At 40.6% G+C, this 22040-nt stretch overlaps 1 protein-coding gene across 5 annotated transcripts in view; it reads right to left on the reverse strand.

Annotated features, from left to right (window-relative positions):
* LOC125466080 (leucine-rich repeat and immunoglobulin-like domain-containing nogo receptor-interacting protein 2) overlaps positions 1-22040 on the reverse strand; it is a 185635-nt gene that overhangs the window by 77087 nt on the left and 86508 nt on the right. Inside the window, exon 2 of one of the 5 annotated variants that reach the window (XM_059638532.1) lies at positions 12738-12940. The exons of the other annotated variants lie outside the window; for them this stretch is intronic. The gene's annotated coding sequence lies outside the window, so the exon portion shown is untranslated. The remainder of the gene's footprint in view (positions 1-12737; positions 12941-22040) is intronic. 5 annotated transcript variants of the gene reach the window in all.

Raw genomic sequence — 22040 nt, forward strand, 5'->3', positions numbered from 1 at the left:
CACTGAGCCACTGTGCCACCCTAAGTTTTTAGTTATAAACAACTGAATGACTTCAAGAAGTTGCAGAATAGGGAACATGCATAAATGGAGGATGCAATTTGTTTGCAAAGAATAAAGGTTTTGGGGAAAATTAAGCAGAGATTGAACACTGAACACTGCTGAAGCAAGATCCACTGCAGACAGATCTGGATGTCCTTGTGCATGAATCGCTAAAGGTTAGTACACAGATAGAGCATGTAATTAGGAAAGCTAATAGAATGTTATCATTTATATTGGAGAGAATGAATTCAAAAGTGGGGTGGTTATATGTCAGGGGACTGGTGAAACCACACCAGAGTATTGTGTGCAGTTTTGGTTATCTTATTTAAGAAAGATTATAAATACACTAAGGGCAGTCAGAAAAGGTTTACTACATCAATAACTGGATGAGTAAGGAGAGTGGTGGGAGGAAAGGTTGGAGGCGAGGCTTATATCCACCGGGATTTGGAACAACAGATCGTGATTTGATTGAAACATACAAGATCCTGAGGGATCAGCATAGAGAGAAAGTTCCTTCCCAGGGGAGGATATATTACAGCTTACCATGCTAGTGTTACTGGTTAAGTATCAGGGTTTTCCCATTTCAAGGCAGCTTGAGGCACATTTTTCTCCTAAATGGTATGATAATTTGGAACCGTCCTCCGGAGAAAGTTGTGGAAGCAGAGCTCTTGAGTATATTTAAGGTAGAAGTTAATAGATTCTTGAGAAGCTAATGAGTGAAAGGTTATTAGAGGCAGAAATGCAGATTTGAGGTTACAATCAGATCAGCCATGAATTTATAGAATCGCTGGATGGCCCTCTCCTGCCCTGAATTTGTCCGCTCACATATGATTCCGTGGAAAAGCTGCTGGATGAAATCTGCAAAGGAAGGTTGTACTGTTATACAAATGAGAAGCAGGAGCACTGTGTTTACCATTTGACATCTTTCACAAAGCTAAATTGCATTGAGAACATGGGAGTAACTAGAGTTGCAGTTTAAGCTGTATGAACTACCCAAAGATACTGAAGAAAATGTTCAGATATTTCACCAGTGTAGAAGACTCTACTGATTGATTTGACAAGCAATGAGCAAGCATTTTCGATATCAATAAAGTGGAAATCCAAATAAGCATAATGACTTCATGCTAAGCAGCTGAGCACAGAATACAAGGTCAAGGGCTTGATGACTGGAAAGCTTCATTTCTGTCATTTTTCTTTTGCCTAAATCGAGGTGGGAACAAATTCCATCTTACGTCTTGCACGATTAAGGTGCTTTAAAAGGTAACAATAGCTCAGAGGAGGAGCATTGAACTTTATGACTTCTGACATGTTTTGGCATATTCTGAAGTAGAATGAATGTTAGTTTTGAAAACGTCACTTAAGCCAATCCCCTAGCAACAGCTCTTGACTTTGAATGGTGATTTAACTACTTATATTTGATTGGAAGCAAATCTTTCATTTTCCGGGAAAATCCAGAACACATCCATTTAAATAGTGTTATCAATAATTCCTATGTGCTTTACATTCAACTCATTGTTAACATCTAGAGTAATCGGCCAGAGAGTCATTTGGCACGTTTCTTACTGATTAGAAGCAAAGGCACTGATTAACGTAGGTATAAAGTGTGATCACTCAGCAATGTGAAAAATTGCACAGGTATATCCTGCCACAAAAAGTGGGGAAAATGTAACCTGATAAATTACCAGCTTACTAGTCTTGTCTCAATCATCAGCAAAGTTATAGAAGGTGAGTCAATAGTGATATCAAGAGGCTCAAATGACCTGCTTGGTGATGCTCGCCTTGGGTTCTGCTTGGGCTTCTGATGTCATTCCAGCCTTGGTCCAAAGATGGACAAAAGAGCTGAATGACAGATGTGAGCTGACAGCAATTTCCCATGACATCAAAACAATATTTCATTGGATACAGCAACATGGAGCCCAAACAATATTGGAGTCAATGGGAATCTGGCGTAAACTCTTCCCTGCTCGGAGTCATACAGAATACAAAGAAAGGTGGCTGTGGTCATTGGAATTCAAACTTATCAGTCTCAGTACATCACTGCAAACAAGTTTCAAGATGATGCCCTGGGCATAACCATTGTCAACTGCTTCAATGAGCTTCTCTTCATCATAAGGTGAGGTGTTTGCTGAAGATTGCACAATACGCAGCGTGATTTACAACTGCTTAGATACTGAGGTAGCTCACATGTATAACAAAACCATACAACTTTTTTGGACGACAAGTGGCAAGTAACTGGAGAAACTGAACTATATCCATTGTATACTAGTTGGCTTACTGTGGACATGTGATCTGTAACTCTGCAGTAAATGTCTTTATGGGCAGTCTGAGGTAGCTTTTAAAATGGCATGACTTGAAACATGGTGTCAGAGTAGTGAAGCAGAAAATGAATGGACTTTCAGAGCTGGAAGTGAACCAGCTCCTAAAGAAACATCAAGGAAGAAACTAAAATAAGACGACAACCTTGAAGAACCGACTGAGTCAAAAGTATCTTCCGCTCCCAGCGCCCGTGGAAATGAAAGGAAATATGAGACGGAATTGATTCTTTCCACTCTCAAAAGCTTGGACCGGTAACATTAAATGTGCAGGAAGAGTTTTGCAGCATGCTGCAATCCAATAAATTATTGCCTGCAGATCAGATCCGAAAAGATTGCCAAGAGGGATCTGTTTTTATGGGTTTTAGATGTCTTTCTGGTGAATTTCATCTCATAGTGGAAGAACGTGTAAAACCAACCCAACTCGTTCAAGGAAAGATGCAGCTACCCTCAAGTCCAGCCTAAAAGACAAAAGAAGGGAGTAGTCAAGAATATAACAACGCATACAGAATGCATTAGTAACATAGCAATAGTGAATAAAACCTAAAAGGATGCATTGATTTAAGGGATCTCAGCAAATCTTTAAAGAGATCCTACAAACACACACAAAATATTTAAGACATTTTGCCAGAACTTGACAAAGGTCTTTACCACCCTTGATAAAAGGAAGGCTAATGGTGAGCTAGGAGAAAGAGGATGTTTTTAAATTTCTGAAGAAGGGTCTCGGCCCGAAACGTCAATTTTTCTGCTCCTCTGATGCGGCTTGGCCTGCTGTGTTCATCCAGCTCCACATCTTGTTATCTCAGATTCTCCAGCATCTGCAATTCCTATTATATCAGAAAGGATTTTACCTGGATCCTGACAAAGTAAGAGGTGTAGCTGAGATGCGGTAACCTAGCGATGTGGAGGCAATGCATGATGCATTGGATTTGTGATTATTTAACAGAATTCTTTCTTAGTCTGTCATCAGATTGGGATTATCTACACAAACTCACTGCTAAAGACGTGCAGTGGTATTGGAGAACAGAACAAAAGAAGAAGCAGTTTTCACTAAAATCAAACAAACAGAGAGAACATTATCAATGCTGAGGTTCCACAATGTCAGTGTGGAAGCCACCTTGCATTTTGATGCCAGTGAGAATGGATATGGAGCAAGGTGCATTTTTGTCCAGAATGTTAACAAAATCTGAACAACATCACACTTAGAGAATGAGCGCCTGAAATTTTTCTTTGCTTGTAGGCATTTTAATCGATACCTGTTTGGGAGAAACAAAGTCGAATCTGGCCATAAAACACTGAAATACATCTTCCTCAAAATCCTTCTATTTGCTCCAATGCTTTTGTAAAGAATGTTATTTCATTTGGTGATGATGTAAAAGCAAGGGAAACAGATGCCCATTGTCAGCCTGTTGCTGAGAGAAGCACTCCCTATGAAGAATGTTGAGGATTTTGAGGCACAGTGTGAAATCTTCTAGATTCAAACTGACCTTCAGCCTCAGAGATTTACTGACCCCCGGGAGCAGAACTGGATCAGCGATAAATGTTACCATAGCGAAAGAACTTACCATAGAAGTGATATTGCCTGGAGGAGAAAAATCAAACTAGAAACCAGCAGATACCAAAGGATAGTCAGAGAGAGTGCACTCATATTATTACATTACCCATATAATTAAGGACCATGGGTAGAATTTTACAGAAGTCTAAACTTCAGGCTATGGCGAGATGAGAGAGAGAGAGAGAATTGGACAAGAAATTTGGTCAGTACTATCTCGCCATCATTTACGCTTTTGACAAGTGGCAAGACAAGTCTCCTACTTGGCAGTGGCACGTTGCCAATCAAGGGGCATTACATTTGGTTAAAAGCCTTATAAATGGCACAACTCATTCCATTAATATTCAGCTTCCTATCTTGTCAAACACACCAAAACAATCTCAGTGTTGTGGCAATTTGAAATGGAAATCAGGACAGGTACCTGGCAATTCAGATCACCATTTGGTCTGTGAAGGCCCTCTATGTTGCTCAGAAAGAAACAGCATCTTCAGATCCAGGGGTCCCAGCTACATGCACCCCTTATCCACAGACACTGGCAACTGGCATTTGCCCCTCATGACCATCATGGCACACGTCTGACGGATTTGCAGGTTCTCAGGAAGTACAGACTGATATTGCAGGGTGCACCAGGGTCTAGTATTTGTGTGCGCAGACAGACACCTACCACGTAGACTGGATCAAGCTGCATCTTAGGACTGTATGCTTGATCTCTAAGTGATCACTTATTTCCACCAACCTGTTTGTGTATCCATGCCATGCCCTTTCTGTTACCTGTTACTTCAGCCAGACACCAAACCTTTCAAAATTGCAGTGTTCTTCAGACTGATTGGCAGTAGGCATCTGTGTGGGAGGTGGTGGGGTGGGAAGTGGAGGTGGAGTGGGGCAAATGTGGCAGAATACCTTGCTGTATAGCACACCTAGGCATCAATCTTACTCCTACAGCATGTGCCAGCTGCCTGTGTTGGAAGAACACTGCACATTTATTCAACTAAATGCCCATGTCACAAACTGTGTGGGGACCAGTGCTCGCTCCAGTCAAACAGAGGGGGTCGCTGTTAGTCAGGTGGTTCTGGTACCAGTCACTGTCTCATATCATGCACAATCGAGAGCAATGGCCACAAATAATCATCCATTAGGGCTCCTCAGAGAGGATCTAACTGATTACAAACCAGGACTGGGCAACCGTCACTCATGTAAAGCCATTAAAAGCAGTAAAGGGAACAGTGTGTTATCAATCAGGGAGCTTCAAAGCAATGTGGTCACTCATGCTGAGGCACTGTTAGATCAGAGGTCTGGGCTGAGCACAATACTGGGAAGCTGTCCATCATTTGTTAAGGAGGGTGTGGGGTGAGGTTGGGGGGTTGGGGGGAGGTGGGAAGTAAGGGATTACTGCCAAAAGGAGTGGAGAAGCATTTGCAGAGGTAAGGACAAGGACAGTAACAGGGGTACCTCAGGGAAAAAGGAAAGTATGCAGAAAAGCATCAGACGACATGGCAGGCCATTGACAGTGGCACTACTTTGACCTCTAGAGGGAAGGCATAGGAGACAGGGTAGGCATCATTAGGGTTAGGATAAACTGTCTTGCTGGGGATTGGGGGCAGAAAGGGCAAAGTTCAATGTGGTGGGTCTTTTACATGGGGGAGAGAGGCGAAAGTGGGAAGTCAGGGTAGTGCGAGGTAAGAGAGGAATTGAAGGCTCTAGGAGTCACCTAGTGACCAGGCAGAACCCATTCCAATGGCGTCTACTACAAGCTGTAGTCCCTGCCATCACTTAATGTTCTTTCGAGGCAAACTGCTTCAAAGAAATGGCTATGACCAGGTCCAGGATGGATGGAGTCAGAGTCAGTTTGATGAGTGAAAGTGCAGGATCCACGTCGACTAGATGTTTGGACATCGAAATACAAATCAATGCAACAACTGTTTGCATACCCCAATTACATTTAATTTGCAATCATTTCATCACCTAATTGCTACACATGCAGCTTTAGAATCAGATGCTTGCAAAACATAATTTGCAACATGCTATTGGTGCTTGTAAATTAAACATTGGCATCTGAGCAATGTCAAAAATCACACAACACCAAGTTATCGTCCAACAAGTTTATTTATATAAACCTGTTGGACTATAACCTGGTGTCATGTGATTCCTGACCTTGCCCACCTGCATCCAACACTGGCACCTCCACATCATGGCTACCATCTGAACAACGGTGAAGCTCTCAGAAATGATGCAACAAAAGGCTAATGCTGGTCACTATCCATGCAAGGATGGGAGGTGCATACTATCACTTCACCATTTGCCATGTAGTTTTATCAAAGGCCCGTTCTCAATGTCATGACAGGTTTCATGGTTGCTAGGGATCTGGGTTGGTGGGAATGGGTTCAGAGCAGCTGGCATATTGCTGAACCTGAGGTTGAATGAATGATGGTAACCCATCTCATTAGCTGGGGGTGATCTGTCTGACTGTGCGGAGGAGCGTGCTCAGCCCTCATCTGCAGGGTATACAACCAAATTCTCTTTCAAGATCTATGGACCCATGTTGAACTTTGTGTTCCCCAATGGTACATTGTGAGTCCTGGGCCCAGCCACTGAGGGGGTAGATTTTGGTTGCTGCAGCTAGTTTCCTAAGAAGGTGGATACAGGAAGTGTAAGGCTGACACCAAGTCCAGAGCAATGGCAGGCTCCTGTGGAGGTGAAGGAGCCCCTAACTCAGGAAGACTTTGCAGGTCTGGGCCCTTCAGGATGTTTGGGGCCTGTAGGCAACCCAGAGATTTTCAGCTCTGGCTCCATTTCCTGGCCATGAACACAGGCACAGTGCCAATGCCAGTTCCATATTTCCTGGGATACTGTGACAGAACGATGCCAGATGCTGTAGCAGGACCTGAGGGCTGTAGGAGTGGGAGGCCTTCCTCTCCCTATGCTGTGAAGATGACAGCTATGCTGGGCTTCCATGGGATCGTTTCATCCAGGCTACAACCAGGGACTGTATGGGGTCTCTCAGTTGCGCTCTCACAAATGCATCAGAACAGTGACCGATACCTTCTCGAGGATAACTAGGGGTGGGCCACAACATTGGTCTCGACAGCAATGCCCATATCTCACGCATGAATGAAAAAGTTCGCACTAATGGTATCCATGCCTAATTCCCTGTAAACCAGCCACCACATCTTCTGAACTAGAAAATCGTTCTTTATACATTCTAATTGTAGCTTTTCATTTGTGAAAATACTTGTTCAATTACTCTGAACTGTTTTCAAAATGAAAACATCAGGCTGAAAACACACGTTCCTTTTTTTATGCCTTAAGATCCCAACTTTATGCAAGAATGATATGTCGAATAATAAATTATTTACAGTTTAATGCCACAGTGAACAACTCGGGCCAAATTGATTCAGTTTCACCATCAAAACTCCAAGGATTTTACTGACCTTCCACTCCTGTCATGTAATCATAGTTTACTTTCCTGGACATAAGAACCACTCATCTTCTCTACCATTCAGATGCATGTCCTTAAAGCATTTTCATGTAGGGAATTAGAGACAAAAGAAAAACTGCAGATGCTGGAATCCAAGATAGACAAACAGGAGCTGGAAGAACACAGCAGGCCAGGCAGCATCTGGAGGAAAGGAGAGTCAACGTTTCGGGTATTACCCTTCTTCAGGACTGGATTTGGGGGGAAGGGGGAACTCACCACCATTCCGCCTCCACCCCTCCCCTCCCCCCTCTTTATCGGCAGCTCCCCCAGTCCCACATCCAGTCCCGAAGAAGGGTAATACCCAAAATGTTGACTGCTCCTTTCCTCCAGATACTGTCTGGCCTGCTGCATTCTTCCTGCCTCTTGTTTGTCTACCTTTATGTAGGGGATAATTTATTCCATTTGCCAATGTTAACATAGTGTTAGCATGAGCGTAAAGCAGTGACATTTCAGTTAAAATTAGTAGAGTTAGTAAGAGATCTGCGCACATCTGATATTAAGCTTGTTTTGTATTCCATTCTGCCCAAAGGTCATACTGAAATGGAGAAGTTAAAAATGATCATTCCGAGAAATAAATTATAACAGTAAGTTAATTCTGTAAGATTTTTGTAAATTATGAAATGATAAATGTATCAAACCCATCTTAGATGATACTGTCAGTACATATTTTTCTCCTTCATTCCAATGACAAGGGATATTAATAATTTAATTTGATATATGGACAGTTTAAAAAGGTCATCAAATGAATAAACATGCAATTTATTTTTAGCGCAATCTTGTGTGCATTCATTCTAAAATTAGAAATGTCCATGTGAGTTCAATTAGGTACAGCATTTTATAGAAGTAATTGTAATAGCTTGTTTTCTACTTTTCTCTAGTTATTTTCCACAGAAGGATTGACCTTCTAGGGAAAACTATTCTGTAGGTGCCTTAGGTCAAGGCTTCTCATCCATCATTTATTATTAACCTAAGCAGTGAGTATCCAAAGACAATTTTACTTTAGAGAGTTATTAGATCAAGTTACCATTCAATTTTTACACTTGATTTCATTTCTCCAGGAAGCTTGACAGAAATTTTCTTCTCTCCCTATTCAGGGTTGCTGAACCAAGCTTAACTGTCATACTGACTGAGATTGGCTAAGGCAGCACTTAACACTGAATCATGAGGAAGTTCCCTGTGTAACATTTTCGATATTGAGTCTCTTTGGTATTTGCTCTGCTAGTAAATGGAGATGGGGTTGGCCACTACAGCAATTTTTTGCATAGTCCAGCTGTTGCTGTCACATGACAGTCAGACCACAGATTAAGTGAAAGCTGCTTGGCTAAATGAGGTAAATATTTCATGTGACGTTGTCAGAGAGAATAATTTTTTGTAGAGATCTGTAAGTGAGAAAAAGGAAATGTCACAACTGACTGATCATTAGGTGACTGAATGTTTTGTGGGACTGAGATAAGCAACTGTTTGTGTATCTTCATGCTCAGACCATTAACAGTATATTATACCAATGTACTGAATTCTCACTGAAACAGGATTCAAGAGCAGACGTAAATCCATAACAGTGTGTATAAGTGAAAACATGCTTCATTGAATGTTAGTTTTGCCAATTATAACAATTACACAATAACCTTGTATGGATTTTACTCAGAGTTAAGTAAAATTATGAACTTACATCTTCAAGTCATTCCAACCTACTTCACAATGAAAACTTTCTTGAAGGCTCATCATGGTTGTTAGCAATCACCATTCTGGGAGAATTGGAGATGTTGCTGTGTGTCACCTCACTATGTAGTGTTACACATGCATCTTGAGCTAACAGCAAAGAGAAGATATTGGCACTTAACCCTGTAAAGCAGAAAAGTTTATTAACCTTCTTCCTACACTGTTGGCTGTGCCATCAAATAGCTTATACTGCACTGATCTGGGTAGTAAACTTGGACAATGCTGCCAGGACTGGTGCTGCGCACTCCACTGCTAATCCTCGTGTTAGTTGAGGTCTACCCCACTGCAACACCCCTTTCACCAGCTTCCTGCCCACAAAACAGTGCACTAAGTTCCTGTTACCTGCTAAGTTCAGGGCAAATGTCATGAACCTTGCAGGCGTCTCCATACTGACTGTCCTTGCCTGGTATGAAATCGCCTTTTGAAGGTGGCCCTGTGCCAATGTTGCCAGTCTATTCTAGCATATCCAGCAGTAGAGAGCTCTTCCAGTTGCAGCACATACACAGAATCAGGCTAGAATCAGGTGACAGTGATGTCATGATTGAGGGACAGACAAGTTAGACAAAGGAGAGCCAATGGACATTATCTATTTGGGTATCCAGAAGGCTTTTGACAACGTGCCACACAGGAGGCTGTGAAACAAGAGAAGAGCCCACGGTGTTAGGGATGAGATGTTTGCAGGTATCGAGGATTGGCTGACTGGCAGAAGGCAAACAGTAGAGATAACTGGAAAGCTGGCATTGTAGGGGGGGGGGGGGGGGGGGCTCCAGAGGACGTTTACAAGAATGATTCCAAGGATGAAGGGCTTGTCATATGACCAGCACATAAGCATTCTGGGTCTCTACTCAATGCGGTTTAGTAGGGGCGTCTCATTGAAACTCACAGAATACTGAAGACCTCAATGGAAAGGACATGGAGAAAGTGTTTCCAGTTGTAGGAGAGACTAGGACCAAGATCACAGCCTCAGAGTGAAGGGACAACCCTTTAACGCTGAGATAAGAAGGAATTTCTTCAGCCTGAGGTTGGTTATCTTTGGAACTTATTGCAACAGAAGGCTGTGAAGGCGAAGTTACTGAGTGTATTTAAGACAGAGATAGATAGGTTCTTGATTGATGATGGGATCAAGAATTACAGGAAGAAGGCAGGAGAATGGGGTTGAGATCAAATGGTGAAGCAGACCCGATGTGCCAAACAGTCGAATTCTGCTTCCACATCTTATCATCTCATGGCAGGTTGTGAACAAGGCAAGTTTGGCAAATGTGAGAAAATTAATGAGTCTTCCTGACAGAAACCATCCTTGATCCTTGACATAAATGACATTTGGCCAAAATTTTCAGCCCATAGGCCTGGATTTTGTGACTACCAGCAAAGTGCCTGCTAATGACCTCAAATATGCTGTGCCTGATAAATCTAGGGAATATTATTTTTCTCAGTGCACAGCAGGCTGCAGCTTTTTCTGCGGCAGCCAAATAAGAAATGGAAAGCTCCAAAATCAAACCACTTTTACAATGAAATTACATCAAGCAAAATAAAAACTGTGGCACACAGTCAGCTAGAAGGCAGAAGCTGAAATACTTTGGAAAAACAGTACAAAAGATCTTTTAAAAGCAAGTAATTAATTTTAATTGTGACATTTATCAACTGCACAAATCTAACATTTCATTGGGGGAGAGCAAGTTTGTTTTTCACTATTAAATATTGCTCAGCCCACCATAACAAAAGTCCAGTTACACTTGACTGAACAAAGGATAACCTTCTGTAGAGTTTCTAACAGAAATGTGAGAGCGCAAAAGGGCACATTTTTATTAATTCTTTCACTGGATGTCAAAGATATTTGGCTCTGGCACTGTTGGGACAGGCTGATGGCTACAGATAGATGGTATACAAGGCAGCACAACCAGTGACAGAGCAATGAATGATAGACTCTAATGTCAGGATTCCTGTATTAAAATAGGTTGGCACTGAAGCTATAAGCTGCAGTTAATTACAGTGGGGTAACATTGGCAGAAAGCCATAGTTCATCAACAAAACCTGCATAAAAACCCTGCTTAAAATGTGGGAATTTCCTCAGAGGAGGGAATTCCATTGCAATTCTAGTGAAGTTAAGACAACATGGATTGGTTTTTATGGTAGGTACTTTAGGACTGACCATTAATCCACCCCTTGGCAACAGTCTCGCTTCAGAGAACTGTCAGTCAATTAAAGACAGGTGGCTCTCTGGCAATTGCACTACCATTGGGTGTAATGACCAGTGCTGGTACTGCAGCAAGGCTGACATGAAGGCATCTTTAACTGGAACTGATACCAGAGTAAAGGTTAGAGGGGTGGGGTAGGAAATCACTGGGTGGAGGGTGCTCTCCAATTGGACAGGATGCCCTTACAACAGCATTCCTTCTTGCCCATCACCACTTTATACAGTGAAAGTTGCTGGGCATTTGGCCTTGAGTGAGGATGAAAACATTATGTGGTGTTGATTGACTCATGGATTGCAGGGCTGGGGGTTGAGGGGTTGGTGTTCTTGATGACTGCGCCATTGTATGTAAATTTGGATCAACGTTAGCAGTTTAGCAGCTGGCCCAGTGCCCAGGTACCCTGGTATTTTATGGCCCAAGAACCAACACGTCACTGAGAGACATACAGAATTCAGCTCTAGGAGATGGAGCAGCTCTGAGCAAATTTCTAGACTTTCAGACTAGAGAGTGTACATTGACAGTAATATATGGCTTTGCATCAAAGATGTGTTTCTGTTAGAAACTTCAGATCTGCATGAAACACAATGAAAGAACTTGAATGTATTTAGCACCTTTCATCACGTCAGGACATCTTGAAGTACTTTACAGCCAATGAAATACTTACAGAAGTGCAATTACATTGTAATGCAGGAAACACAATAGCCAAATTATACACAACAAGCTTCCATAAACAGCAATGTGATTATGAATAGTGGATAAGAAAGTGTGAAGCTGGATGGACACAGCAGGCCAAGCAGTTCATCAGAGAGGTCTAGGCCCGAAACGTCAGTTTTTGTGCTCCTAAGATGCTGCTTGGCCTGTTGTGTTCAGCCAGCTTCACACTTTGTTGTCTCGGATTCTCCAGCATCTGCAGTTCCCATTATCTCTGATTATGAATAGTGATCTGTTTTTAACTAAAGGATAAATATTGACCAGGACTCCAGGGAATAAATCCCCTACTGGTCTCTGAACAATGTTGTGGGATTCTTAATCTCCTTTTGAGGCAGCGCATAGAGTCCTGGTTTAATACGTCATCCAAAAGAATAACATTGCACCACTCCCTCAGTACTTACATGAGTGTCAGGCCAAATTTGTTTATGCTGAAATCTTGAGGTGCAAGCTGAGCCCATAATCTTCTGACCCAAGCTAAGAGGACTATCAATTGACCATAACTGATACTGAGACGTGAGCACAAGCAAACAAGACCGATATATATACCTGCCCAAATAGCAGCATGGCACGCAACCTAAAATTTACTGAGTGATAATCTACTATATTGCAAATCAGTAACATGCTTTAGATTTACTTAAACCTGCAATATTCCATTCTAGGTTTGTAGCAAATAAAGGGGCCCAGCTCTGTCCTGAATCATAGATGTAACAAAGATTAAGATTACATCCATTACTTACAGTGCATTCTGGTTCCAAATTTCTGTGGTGCCAACAGTGCACTGGCAGCAGATGGGTGGAAATGGGTTGGAACTGGGAGGCATCAAATCCCCACTGCTTCTATATCCTCTGACCCAAGTTCACCTCAGGCTGATCAGGAAAAGGCTTCCATTTCAGTAGTACGGGCAGAGGTCTTCTTGGCCTGATAGTCTCCAGAGTACAAGCTGCCAAATTTAATTTGAAATTCTGATAAAAGGTGGCAATTTTCACAATTTGTAGATTGTTTAAGCTGGTCCTATTTAAGTTGGTTTAAGCTTTGTCTCCCTGACGCTTTCAACTACAATATTTTGCTGCTGTTGATTACTTGATTGGTGCCAGAGGTCTGATGATGACAATCCGAAAATAAAGCAAATATTGTCAGATTTTGTCCAATAACTTTCACTTGTTTTCCCTTTAACATAAAGTTTAGAGACAAATTATGAACGGAAACTATTTTCAAATATAATAAACAGAAGCACAGTAGAAGCCATATTTTAAAAATGAATGGATTTTGTTTAGTTCCCTTTCTCTTACGTTCTAGAGAAAGGGTCTGCCTCATGGTTTCTGCTGCAGTGCTGCAGAGTGAACTGGCAGCAGGAGCATGTACCCAAAATACAGGCATCATTCTGCGCATTGTGACAATTTCACTAATGATCTCGTAAACTGCAGACAAACTACGAACATTGGAAAGTGCATTGGAGATTGTAATTCAATGTTTAATTGAGTTTTATGGGCTGAAAAATCAGATGAATCACAATAATATTAACCAATTAATGTTCCCAGCATTTCTGAACCAGAATCAAATGTTGCCTGAGTCTTAAGCCCGCGGTTGCAGGATATGAAATGAATACAGATGAGATGCTTATTCAATTAGATATATTTAACCCTTTACAATTGAAAAAAGACAAAGGCTTGTAAAAACAAAAATATACTACAAATCAAATTGCAAAGAATATTCATGCAAAAATGTATTACTGAACATTAAACATACAAAGAAAGCACAGAAGACATGAAATGTGTTTATTTGTATTCAGGGTAGCACACAGATGCGTGACCGTGGAGAAATGATGTAATTGCAGCTCATCTTCATCCTGATGTAAACAGAGAGTGAGCTTCCATGGAGACTGACACTAACTGGTTAGCATTTCAAAATGGAATGGATTCCAATTGTCACTTATCTCACCCTCCACCCCCGCCACCCCCAGCCATGTTTTAAACTGTAAATTGTGGAGAGAGATACAAAAAGATCTAACAATAAATGGCCTTGGATCTGAATATTATATGCTTCCATTTGTCAACCTTCTAGTTAATAAGTCAAATTTCCTTAAATTTGTTATGTTTTCATGTTCTGCTGACTAAGTTTTGAGTTGAAAGTGCAGATTAAGTATTTTAATATTACTTCAAAAATCTGTTTGATTCACTTCCCTCATAGTTGAATGTGATTATAGTATATGTTATTGCAATGCGTTTATTCTTTGGATTATTAGGAATTCACACAATGAACAAGCCTAATTTCAAAGACATACTCACCTCATTTGTATATTCAATGGAGTAAGTATTTTGTGTCCAGTATTCTACTTTACTACCCTTGTATGGTTCATCGTTTTTCTGTGTTGTACTTGCATTTAAGCTTTGTATTTAGAAAGAAGTCAAGTGTTAACCAATTATCTGTTAAAGAAGACATCTTATCATCACTCTGCAGCCTTCATTTCAAGCTTCTCATCATCATCCACTACTTTTTGTCCTACATTGCCCTTGGTCATAATATCAACCAAACTAACTGTTCTCTCATCACTACTGAACATTTAATCTCTGAAATGAGAAGTACATGGGATTTTTCTCCATTGTAAAGCAATATATAAGTCCATCTTTTGCTCCAACTCTGTATTTCTGCAACAATTACATGCAGTACAACTTAAAGAAATGGGAAAATACATGAAAATTTTGTATTGTATGGTTTTTATTCATTTTAGAAACTTACAAATGGATTCTGAGACATAGATTACATTGAGTAATTGTAATTTACACTTAATTTTAGGAGATTGAACAATAATTTCTTATTAATAGAGGAAAATGTACCACGTATATATTTAGCAATAGCAAGTTTGCAAATTTTAGTTTGAAATGAGTTTGAGTTCTCTCATTTACGAGAATTTTTTAAAAATTAAATGAACACCGAACTACAAAAAACAAATTGTTTTGCTATCCTCTATGTGAATTTCAAAAGAAATATCCAAAAGAACTGATACATAAACTTTTCTCTTTAATTGCTACACTTTGTTGCTTTGAGCGAGTCACTGAAGGTACTTAGTTATATAACAAGACGTTATTTTATACCAAAATCTGGAAAAACAATGGAACTGATCAAAGGAAGAACTCTAGATTGCGACATAAACAGGTTTAACATAGCTCAGAGCGAGGGATGATGCTTGATCAAAATATTTTACTGTTTTGATGAAATGACAACCCAGGTTGACAATGAAAAGTTGTTATGTCACATTAGTCAGCTGTTACATCACTTACATGACAAGCATATTTTGCATAAATCTCATTGAATGGTGGAACAAGCTTAATGGGTTGAATGGCCGAATACTGTTCCATTGTGTGTGATTCCTCAAACACAGAATGAAACCATTTCTTATCTTCTAATCTATAGAAATGTTGCTAATGATTTTGAATTTCTGTAGTTATGGCCCACACTTGACAAGACAGCTCTTCTTCATCAATGTGAAAATCTTTAATTTTCCTCAAAACCTTTATTAAGCCACATATTAATTTCTCTATTCCATGAAGAAACCAAAGGGTCTGTTTCTGTGCTGCATGGCTCTATGAGAATAGCATATCAATTATCCTATAAACGGTGTCACTCAACACTGATAATCTCTTTTATATTCTTTCATAGATATTAAATTTTTCTTGAAGTGCAATGTCTAGAATTGTCTACAGTAATCCAGCTGAGGCATATCCTGTGACCAATAATGTTCTGGCGTGAGAGATAGTAGGAACTGCAGATGCTAGAGAATCTGAGTAGCATTTTCTGAAGAAGGGTCTAGGCCTAAAATGTCAGCCTTCCTGCTCTTCTGATGCTGCTTGGCCCATTGTGTTCATCCAGATCTACACTTTGTTATCTCAATTCTCCAGTATCTGCAGTTCCTACTATCTCTGGGCGACTACTCTGCTGCTTTGAAGGCAAATTGAATAATAGCTACATTATAATCAGAAAAGTTCCCTGACAAAACAGATTGCCAATATTTGCTCAGAATTCTATCATAGGAATTTGCTCAAAGAAAACATGTCCAATTTAACTAATGCAATAGCAATATGCTGCAAAGACTAAGACCATGCACCTCTCATCTTCGCAAAATGTCGCAAACTGTTGCATATTAGTGGAGCACTGTTAAAGTATTGCTTCTAAACTGATACTGTTTTCTTTAGATTATTGGTTGGAGTCATCCAAGAAACTTTTAAAAGCTGAATATAATTCTTGCATCGTTGAAATTAGCATTTTCTGAGCAATTCTTCAGTCAACTAATCTATAATATGTGTAACCTTGCTATATTGTTAATTTTTAAAGCCATTACATGTTTTATGAAAGCAGTTCCATCCAAACCTCAAGGTGATAGCATTTTTAATTGGTTAAATAATGGATGGGAATTTGTGGATGGTTCAAACACCAGCGGGGGAGCTCTCTGATGTGACAGCGGCCCAGATTATAAAACAGCTTATTATGAGCTATGCATTAAATAGTAACAGAGAAATAGCCAACCATCTTGATAAAGTTTCCTGCCTAATTTAAGACTGGAAAGCTGGTCGGTGAAAGAAAGCATTTGATAGGAGAAATGTATACCGAATGCTGTCTTACTTACTTGGCTTGTCTAATGAATAGGTTCACACTGGGATACAGCTCAGGGTTTTCAAGGAATGTTCACCTTTGAGAAGTTCCTTGAGGGAAAACTTGGAAAAGGAAACATTCCTCTCAACTTGTGAAGAAACTGTAAAAAGATTGAACTTTAGTTTGAAATCACAACGGATCACATCAGTCTTGCGTCTGATTTTCTGGAGGACTTTGCATTAGATGTCACAGCCAGAAATCTGTCAGAATCATAGACAACCAATTCCACCTGCTTCCTGACCTGTTCATGCTGCAGTGCTCAAAGGTAAATTGGAAATAAAAATTCTTGTTCAATCTGTCTCTGAAGACCAGCTGATTAAGCTTTTAAGAGGACCATTAGATGGAGAATCAGTGCTTTCTCCTTGGAAAGGAGATAGACAAAATTCATGCAGTTAAAGAAAGCTCTATTGGTGGATTGCTACCTTGCTATGAGGGAGAGGCTTGAGTTTTCCATTGATCCTAAAAGAACAAGGCCATCAGGAGTTACAAACCCCTGCAGGACCAACAATGATGGTAAGGTCAGAGGGAAGGAAACAGGCAAAGCGCAACCCCAGACAAGCCCTCAATGACAATCCAGGCAGAGGTTTGTGTGATATCAACAGCTGTGATCGAGGATGAAGGCTGCAGCAGTATGGAGATCTCTTGTCAGAGATTCCCTTGCCACTGGAACTAGGCCTACCTTCTGTCAAGGGCTGTGCATCTGCTGATGTTCGGCAGCATTACCACGTTAAAAGATGTCCAGTGGAATTCAAACACCCATCCCCCACCTCTCTAACACACACACACAGACACACACACACACATTGAGAGAGGCTAGCATGTAGGTGGTGGAGTTTGACTCAGTCATTTCACTATTGGAACAGAAACAGGAGAGGGATTCAGTAGCTATCTTCACAACTCAGCAGCCCTCATCAGAATCTACCCGCTCATTCTGCATATGGAAAAGGCTAAACAAAAAAGTGCCCTAAAATTAGTCTTGTTCCATAACCAAACCTCCTGGAAAACTGGGCTCAGCAAGTCCATCTTCCTGCGGTCTGAAAACAAAGCAAAATTGAATCTCAAAACTTGGAATCTTCAAACCCTCACAGGCAAAGAGCAGAATATTGGCCCAGAATAAAGAACTGCCCTTTCTGCCCATGAACTCAGGCACTTCAACACTGTGTTTCCTGCAGGGCACTGATTCTCCATCTAATGGTCCTCTTAAAAGTTTAATCAACTGGTCTTCAGAGACAGATTGAACAGGATTTTTTATTTCATTCCAAGGGCAGCTGTGGTGAGGTGACAGTGACAGCCCTTGACATCAAGGCCACATTCAATCAACTGTAGCGTGAAGGATCCCCAACAAAACTGGAATCAATGGATATCAGGGGAAACTCTCTACTGGTTAGAATCATACCCAACACAGAGGAAGATGATTGTGGTTGCTTCAGGCTAATCATCTCAGCCCCTGGACATCTCTGCAGGAGTTCCTCAGTTAGTGTCCTCAGCCCAACAATCTTCAGCTGCTTCAACAATGACCCTGCCTCCATCATAGGGTCAGAAGTGAGGATGTTCACCAATGATTGCACAATGTTGAGCACCATTCACAACTCCTCAGATACTGAAGCAGTTCATGTTCAAATGCAAACAAGATCTGGATTGTATCTCGGTTCAGACTGACAAGTGACAAGTAACATTCACACCACACAAATGTCAGGCAATGATTATCCCTCATACGAGAACAATCTAACCATCAGCTCTTGACATTCAATTGTATTACAATCGCAAAGCCTGCTGCTATGAACATCCTGGGAGTTACCATTGACCAGGAACTCAATTGGATTGTGATATAAATACAGGGCTTACAAAAGCAGATCAGAGGCTATGAATACTGCAGAAATTAACTCACTTCCTGACACCACCAAAGCCTGTCCACCATCTACAAGGCACAACTCAGGAGTGTGATGGAATACTCCCACTTGCCTGGATGAGTGCAGCCCCAACAACACTCAAGAAGCTTGACACTATCCAGGACAAAATGCCCATGTGACTGGCACCACATCCACAAGCATCCATTACCTCCACCAATGGCAGAAATGTGTACAATGTTCAAGATGCACTGCAGAAACTCACCAAAGATACTCAGACAGCACCTGCTAAACCCATGACCACTTCCATCCAGAAGGACAAGCGCAGCAGATACAGGGGAACACCACCACCTACAACTTTCCGTCCCAACCAGTTACCATCCTGACTTGGAAACATATTGCCACTCCTTCACTGTCGCTGGGTTAAAATCCTGAAATTCCCTCCCTAACAATATTGTGGGCCAAGCTACAGCATGTGGACTGCAGCGGTTCAAGAAATCAGCTCAGCATCGTCTTTTTACAGGCAACTATGAATAGGCAATAAATGCTGGCCAGCCAATGGCCCACAAATAAATTAAATTAAAAGTTGAGAGAAGGAGGTGATTACACTTTCTTCTGGAAAGAAAAGCCCAAGGAACAAAGTGGAACACATGATACTGGATTCACTATGAAGAACAAACTCATCAACTGAGTCTCAGAACTCTCTTCTGGCATCAACGATTGCCTCATGACTGTCCGTCCAGAACTTCCCAGGAACCAGCAAGTGATTGTCCTGAGTGCCTACACACAAATTCTTGATGCCACAGTTGAGTCGAAAGAGAGCTCCTAACTCCCAATTATGGAAAAGAACACCACCATTCTTCAACTTGTTAAGGTGAAGTTTTCCAATGATGTGGATATTATCGACAGGATGAACAGAAAGATTTTCAACTTGAATCAGTTGAAATCCAAGAAGAAAACAGAACCAACCTCACTTGTGGAACTTCAGTATGTGGATGACAGTGTCATCTCTACTCACTTGGTAGACAATGTTCAATTCTCACTTCATGCCTTCACCTCAGGAAGGCAAATAATTTATCAATCTGTCCCAGATCATGTTCTGGTCTAGACCACCATTAAAATCAAGGGCAAATCTTCCTAAATATGGTACATTTCTCATACTGGGGAAGCCACCTCTCATCTGAGGCAGACATTGATGTACAGATCCAAAATTGCATCAAATCTGCAAGCACTGCTTTCAAACACTTAAGGGTGCGAGTCTGCGATGACCGTGACATCTGTGTTGATACCAAGATCCTTGTGAATAAGGCAGTCAGCGATCAGATTCTTCTACCTGGTTCCCAAACTTAGAATACTTACAGGCGCCACCTCAAGTCCCTTGTGAAATATCACCAACATTGTCAAAATCAACTTGCAGATTCTGCACATCAGCTGAAAGCACAGGCATTCTCACATCATCATCTTTGAATTTGCTAACAGCGTCAGCAGCAAAGGCCATGAACATTCAAAACAAAATCCACTGGGCCAGCCACATGCTTGGGCTGCTTGAGTTCCAACTACCAAAGCAAATCATCTTCACCCAGTTCAAGGAAAGCAACAAGAGGGGCACAAAGGATGAATTTCAAAGACACTCTGCAGGCCTCCCTTAAATCTTGGATTGACTCTCTCATTTTTGTTTGAGTTAACCAAGGAATTATGTGCTGTAAAGAAGAAATACAATATTTACTGTGAGTGGAGAAGACAGTGCTAAAGATAAAGAGAGCTAATCACCTCACTTCGTTATAACTCACTACAGACTTATTCAACTTGTCCAGTTGAATTGCTGCATGTAGCATGTTGTCTGTTAATTGATGTTCAATTTGCATCGAGTCCGATTCATGTTAAAGTTAGAGAAAATGAACTTGTCTTGTAATCACTTCAATACATTGTTATTTGGTAAAGTTATTTATTTTGGTTAATAGATCTCAACAAGGTTCACGACTTGCTGAATGAATGCAAGTTCATCTTCCTAATGATCTGTCTTCTGAGAAAAGGCACAGCCTGTGTAGGTGATATCTTGTGAACTTAATCACATGATCCAATACTGTTTTTACTTTGCAAATTAGTAGCATATGAAATGTTACTTGTACTTTCCACCCAAGTGATTTCTCTGATCCACCTGATTGTCACGTTCTTTAAGATGCAATTATATTTGCAGTTATGAATAAAAATGATACGTATTACCTGTCATCACTCAATAGTGAGCATCATCTGTCTTTCGGACATTTACTTGCTCATTCTTTTTAGATTGCTTCATAACATTCGCTCCTCACAACTTTCATCATGCCTACAGAAACTGATGTTATCCATGTTAATAAACATTCTACCTCTCGATTTCTCCTGTGATTCAGAATCAGATTCATTAATGAATACTCTGAGCTACAAGCACCCAGAACAGTTCCCTGGAGGGCTCTGTTACCTATTTAAATTGACTGCTTGTGTATTGTCAGTTTGCATGAACTGAAAGGTACTGCCATTCTGAAGGTAGCATGTGGACTAAAATACTGAAACATAGATATAAGGCTGTCTGTTTAAAGAATCACTTAGTGCATACGTAAAATGAGAAAATGGGAAAGAATCAAGGATATTGTTGCTTTAATGTAGAATTAAAATATTTGAATATAACTAATTATAACATCAAAGTAACAAATTGGATATATAAGAAAAGTCTGTCTTAGCTTTGAAATCCTAATTCAATGTCCAACTATAAAATTAATGGATTCTGGTTCAGGAGGTTCCAGTTAGAATTCAGACCTTGACTGCTATTCATTCCCAGATAACCTCTAACAGCTGGTTTTAAAAATTCGAAACACAGCTTTTCGATTATCATGCACTCTCTGTTGATTAACATGGAAAATTGCTAATGATGGTCACTGAAATTCAGAGGCCTGGATCATCTTGTCCTTGTCTGACTGTAGGATGATATATTGAAGGTGGGATTAAGATTTGTTTGATACATCAAACTTACTAAAAATCCAAAAATACTAAACAGCATTTTTAATTAGGTTCTAAGTCTTTTAGGCAGACTTGAATGACATCTTCCTTGCTCCTGTGAGATTAATATCAGGGATACAATCATCAGCATTCTGTAAAAGCAGAACACATCTTAATCTGAAATCAGTTGAACCCCAGCAAAGTGCCTGACTATGAAGGGTGAAGGAAGCAACAATGCAAACTTCAGAAACGGCAGGCTAGAAATTGCAATATCCATACGTGAGCCATTTCTTATTACAATATATAGGAAATAATTTTAACAGAGAACTTTACAAACACGGTGTTACAGTGAAAATAAATTGGACATTCGATAAATTTATTCAACGTTTGAATGTTAGTATTACATAGGGCCCCAGAAATTCAGGATCAGATGTGTGGGGAGGGGAGGATAAAAGGTTTTGAAGAGGGATAAGTACCCTGCTTAAAATGATCAGTTCTGGGGATTTCAAGAACTTGAGCCTTCTCTGGAGCTCATCATTACAAAGCTGGTGCAAAAGCATAGGTTGCTGGAAT

The sequence above is a fragment of the Stegostoma tigrinum genome, chromosome 30, assembly GCF_030684315.1.
Source record: "Stegostoma tigrinum isolate sSteTig4 chromosome 30, sSteTig4.hap1, whole genome shotgun sequence".
Classification (NCBI taxonomy): Eukaryota; Metazoa; Chordata; class Chondrichthyes; order Orectolobiformes; family Stegostomatidae; genus Stegostoma; species Stegostoma tigrinum.